Source organism: Panthera uncia (genome assembly GCF_023721935.1).
Source record: "Panthera uncia isolate 11264 chromosome B3 unlocalized genomic scaffold, Puncia_PCG_1.0 HiC_scaffold_1, whole genome shotgun sequence".
Classification (NCBI taxonomy): Eukaryota; Metazoa; Chordata; class Mammalia; order Carnivora; family Felidae; genus Panthera; species Panthera uncia.
Window position 1 is genome coordinate 40765701 of NW_026057582.1, and position 6191 is coordinate 40771891.

Here is a 6191-nt window from a genome sequence, read left to right on the forward strand (position 1 = left end):
CATGACTGGTGACCTCTGTGACCTGGTCCCGACTCTGGGGGATGAAAGTGTCTAGGAAGCAGGGGCCAGCTCTCTTCTCTCTCCTGCCTCTTCCCTGCTGCAGTCTGTGGTGTGATGGAGGCCCACTGAAAGGTGAGCCTGTCACACAAGTCTCTCCAACAGCCTGCCAGAATGTCGAGATGTGACAGGAAAGGTCATGACGCCCAAACAGAAGTCTCCCTTGGGATTTTCAGCTGTCACTATGCAGGGTAGCAAGGCTGTCTTCTACTTATTCCAGAACTTGGAATGTTGACTTTCCTGACTCCTCTTCTGACCAACCCTCCCTCCCTAGCTCCAAATTGGGAGGGCATGCTATCAGCGACTTAGAACATTTGAGTTCAACTGTGCTAAGAACCAGACCTGAGAGGTCAGGCAGTAGGGGGTCAGTCCAACTGCTGAGGATTCCCACAGTCCTCCCTATTTCATTTTGCTTTGTCTCTGGGCTGGCTGGCTCACTCCTCACAAGCCCATAGGTGGCCCGAAAGTACACCAGCCCTACCTCTAGGAACAACTCTTTTGCTCTCCTGAAGCCATCTGACCTCATCACCCCAACACCTCTTTAACAAGATGCTCTCTCTCCTGCATTGTTCTCCCTCTCAAAGCTTCTTTCTTTAGCGAATCTAAAAACAGACGTCAGGAAGAGATTAAAGTTAAGCATATCTACTTCAGGATTCTGCCAATCACTTCCACTCACCCACCCCCACTCCTATTTCACTCTGTGTCCTCAGTGCTTAGAGCCAACAGACCCTAACAGCACAGCACAGTTTAATGGTAGGACGTGAACACTGCCTCCCCTTAGCAGGGGACTCGGGAAAAGCACTATTGCTTCAATGGCTACATGACATCTGCCCCCTTTTCCCTGCTGAGAGAAACACACGCACAAAAATGTGCATTTCTATTTGTTGTAAAAATGTTTACAAAGTAATCACCTTAGTTTTACTTTTTTAACCAATTAAGGGAATGTATGCCATCTAAAGTATAATATATCGAGACAGCCTCACTTTGGGTGAACATGTATGCTTTTCCCTCACTGAATGTGGGCAAGTCACATAGATTCATAGTGCCATGGACTTACTTTACATAGGACAGGAGTTGCTTTCAAAGGACCCTTAGTTTTAGATTTGGGGTGCCTAACTGAAAGCAAAGCCTAAGCATGATAAGGGAGAGGGAGAGTATCTAAGTAACTCCCAGGATGGCCTTGCACCCGAGGGATATAGGGCTGGATAAATACTGGAGACCTGACACTCAGTTTTTGCCTTGGGCCACTTGCAAAATCTTGTCATACAAATCTTTCTCATCTGATGATGGGGTTACATCCCAAAAAACCTATCGTAAGTTGAAAACATAAGTTGAAAATTCATTTAATATATGTAATCAACTGATCATCATAGCTTAGCTTAGCCTACCTTAAACATGCTCAGAATCAACAGTTCTGAACCAACAGCTAACGCAAAGCCCATTCTACAATCAAGGTAATGTATTGAATGTTGTCCTGAAAGTGAAAAACAGTACAGCTGTATGGGTACAAAATGCTTGTTAGTGTATGGGTCGTTGACCCTTGTGACCCCGTGCTGACTGGGAGCTACAGCAGGCTGTGACCACCCGGCATCACAAGAGAGTATGGTGCCACATATCTCTAGACCAGGAAAAGATCCAAATTCAAAATTCGAAGTATGGTTTCTAGTGAGTGCGCATCACTTTTGCACCGTCATAAAGTCAAACAATCTTAAGTCAGATTGTAAGCTGGAAACCATTGGTACTGGGATAAAGAACATTATCATAAGAAAAACAAGAGAAGCTTAACGGTTTTAAGACTAGTCCTTGGAGATAATCTGAAATTAGTATGAAACGCCCTGTCTAATGAGAGTACCAACATTTCTAAAAAGATTTCTGGGTGAAGGCCTGTAAGGGCAGACATTGCCTGAGTAGCAGCCAGATCTCCGATGCCAACATCAGTTATTCATCCAAAAAAAAAAAAATGACTGTGGGGTGCCGGGGTGGCTCAGTAAGTTAAGCATCCGACTTCTGCTCGGGTAGTGATCTCGCAGTTCGTGAGTTCGAGCCCCACATGGGGTTCTGTGCTGACAGCTCAGAGCCTGGGGCCTGCTTCGGATTCTCTGTCTCTTCCCAGCACGCTCTCTTGCTCTCTCTCTCTCTCTCAAAAATAAATAAACATTAAAAACAAAACAAAACAAAACAAAACAAAACAAAAAAGAATGGCTGAATTCCACTTCTGGCAGCCTCACTGGGCCCTTGACTTTTTCTCTGGCCTCTCACTGCCTGCCCACCCCAAAGGGAAGACACTTCCCTAGCCTCTTAGATCTGGGTCCACTATACACTCCTGGACCACACAAGCCATTTGCAGCAGCCCAGGCTGCCTTGACGCCTCTGCTATCCCCTGTCATCCAACCCTTTTGGCAGCTGGTGGGTTCAAGCAGCACCCTGTCTTCAAAGATACGTCTCCCCTGAGTAATGGGTGCTGTGCAACACTAGCACACCTCTGTACACAATTCTTTGGAATCTCACCCAAACCTAATACAGAGAAATAAAACAAAACGGGAGTAAATATACTATTGGGTCCATAACAACTTGTGATAGATATGAAGTTTCTATCATTAAGGACTAAAATGGTGAGGAAGTCAGTAGAATGGAAGAGAAGGCATTATATAGCGTGATTTAAATTGACGTCCATCTGGAAGCAAAGCAGTCTACCGGTGTCAAAATGGGTGGTGCATACAAATTTTGTGGGTAATTATCAGAAACAGACGTTGTTTATTATTATTCTGAGGCCTTATTTTCTGTGACAGCTTCGTTCTTCTAGAAAAGAATCCTGCTCACCATTAAACTACTTTCAGCTGGTCAGAGACACCAGCAACCTAGAGAAGGACTTGCAGTTGAGAGATGAATGGGCCCGGGAGAGGAATCAAAATGTGAGGTTGAGGTTTACTCTAATGACTTTCTAGGCGCTAAACAACCCATTACAACACTCCTCTTTCATTGTAATTTTTTTTTTGCCATGGTGTCTTTGGCTGGGAAACATCTGAAGACATTTTTCTTGATAAGTACTAGATGAAAGTTTCAAGTTTCAATGGACTTTTTGCTATCATCTGAAGGTTTCCGTTGAATGCATAAGACAGCCAACATTCAAAGCTAGTTTTGAGGATTTCATCGCCAAATGTTACTCCCCCCCCCCACTTTATGAGCCGAGGGGTAGACTTAAATCACATGTACCTGAATAAGGTAAATGTTGAGTTTAAAGAATTAAGAGGAGATATAAATCATTTTTCTTTTGCAAGTGGAAGGTATATATTAATTAATTTTATTTTAAAAATTAAATCATATGATTGAAAACAAAACAAATAAGCATTTCAGTCTCATATCTGTGAAATAGTCGCTGGATGCTCTGAAGGCAGGAAGCAGCTTGGACGTCATATTATTTAATCATTTTCTAAATAAACAGCAACATATGTCCCAAACCTAAAAGTCTAACATAAATGTACTTTGTCAGCTAGACACTGAAACTTGAGACTAACGAACAGAAGGTAGAAAATTATTTAATGGCACAATATGGTTGTAACCCTGAGAAAATACCAAAGAGCTTAAGAAGTCCCTTCAGACACTGGCCAGACAAAACAAGAGCTTCTCTGACCCAACAAACAATCTGTCCCCAAACTAAGAAGGGCTGACAGGCCCTTCCAGGTCACCACCCTGCCTGAAGACAGAGCAAACATCATTCCAGAGAGACAAGAATCACCCATTTGTCCAAAGAGCTCCTCCACTTTCTCCCAAAAGCCATCAAGATGCCTGCAGCCTCCACCGCCACTACCTCCTACTTTTCATCCAGCCTGAATCCGTCTTTGCTGTGATTCAAGTCTGTTCCCTCTTGGTTTATCCTTAGTGAAGACAAAGAACAGTCAGTCTGTCGCCATCTTCTCACACTGATAATCTATCATATACTTAAGACGATTTTGCTGTTGAATTGTGGGCTTTTTCTCAATGAATTATTCCCAGTCCTTTAGCCTCTCCTCTCGGACCTGTTTTTAGCTCTTCAATTGTACCTATGGCTCCCCTTCGAACAGACTTCATGCTGTCCCCTCCCAACTCAGAGTGCAGGCCTGGACACTGTATTCCACTGGTGTGCTGACAGTGCTGATTAGAATAAGGTTGCTCCCCAACACACCAAGCAGAGACACAGAGAGGAACAAACACTAGAGACAGAAAGGCCCAACAGGCTTCCAGTCTTTGCTTCTAGGCTAGTCCCAAGATCCCAAGGCACCTTGTCTCCTAATAATAGCTACTTTTGCTTAGGTTGACTTCACTATTTTCTGACACTTGCAAACTTTTTCTCACAAGTACAACATCTGTGTTTAACAGCTGCTTCCAAATACGGCTGCTTTAAGACTGACAAGGCCCAGGTACAGAGCAAGGCAGAAAGAAGTTCTTAATAGCAAAATGCTAAAGCATTTGACCCTTTGACCCTTTCTGGAGACTCTATCCCAGATATTGCCTCTTCCGTCTTTGACCCACCACCACTTAAGCTTCACGACTCCTGAGGATTTGATACTTCTAGCTAGCTCTACCTAGATGACTGGTCCATTATCTTGGACGATAACACCCAACTCAACATTCCCAACTGCACAGCCATGGCCCCTTTCCCAGCCTTTGCTAGGGTTACAACCACCTGTTCGATGCCAACATTTCACAGAAGCTGAGAAAAATATAAAGTACGTTTCACTGTCTGGGCCTAAAACATCCTATCTACTTGCCTTCTGCTGATTGATCCACAACTTATCCCAAAGTCACTGGATTCCTTAGCAAGATCTAAATCATCAAGGAATTTGCTATGCCAATAGTTAGCAGTGTAACCTTCAACAAAGTGCTTTATGATTCTCTAGTTCTGTTTCCTCATCTGTTTTCAGACTTTTTTGGTTTCTCTCAGCACTGGCACCTATGGACACATAGCCCAGTGGCCAATAGCCTTGACTGTCAAATCACAAGACTCCCCTTAGTCCCTGATCTCAATTCCCCTTTTAAAAGCTACTTAAACTCCATGACTATTAATAGACAGAATAGCTTCCAGGCAACACACCTCCAAAAGACTGTCCCCTGGAAACATGTGGCATCTTTCTCAGTCTCTGAATTTTCCCTTACCAAAAAAATTAAAAGGATCCTTCTGAATATGCAGAATTCTACTTAACATGTGAAACCTACTCCAACTCTGGCTCTTTTACCTAAAAAACCATTTTTAGCATTTTGAAACATTTTTATTTCCATACTATGTAAAAGTTATATCTGCAATTATTTCCCTTCCTCCCTTCCTTTCTTTCTTTCATTTCCCTCAAGTTTATATCTCTGCATTAATCCCCCCTGAATTCTTCTGTTTTTATCTTCAGTTACTTCCCCAGCTTATCTAGCCTAAGGCTACCCTTACCTTTCCAAATTCCCATTCTGGGATCCTCTAAGAACTTAACCAGGTTTTATTTTCATTTAATTTCCCATCAATGATTAGCACTGCTCCTGAGCAGTGAACTTCTATTTAAATAATCAGCCATATCAGGGGAGAGGTAACACGGCTTACTTGGACAATTTTGTTGTACACATTTTGTATCCTATTTCTAGACTCCCCTCTGTAGTCTACCCACAGTTGCTGGGACACTACACCCAATCCATTATCCAGAAAATGGAAATAGTTAATTCTAAGTGATTTATTGCAGCCCCATCTCTTTCATAATGTCATAAAAATTTATAACACTTAAAAGCCAATGATCCCTGAGGTCATTTATCCTCTAGAAAGAACAAGTTTGGTCTTGTGGAGCAGAATCTATTTCAGGTGCAGTTCTCATATTATAAGACGTGTCCCTCAGTGCACAACATCAGGGCAGCCTGCAAGCGCCCAGCATCCATTTGGTGCCCTGATGGTACAAAGCCCATTAGATGGAGGCAGGTGGGCTCTTACCATTCAGAGGTAAGGACCAGCATTTCAGCAACTCACTTCAGCCTCAATGTCAGATGTGGTTTCACAGAGAGATAATGATCCCCTTCAAACAATAGGAAATCACTGAGAAAAGTTATTATGTCACTGTTAAAAAATGTACTTGATTATCCCACCCTAGCTGCTACCTAATCTGAGTTTTATTTCTAGAGGCTCCTGA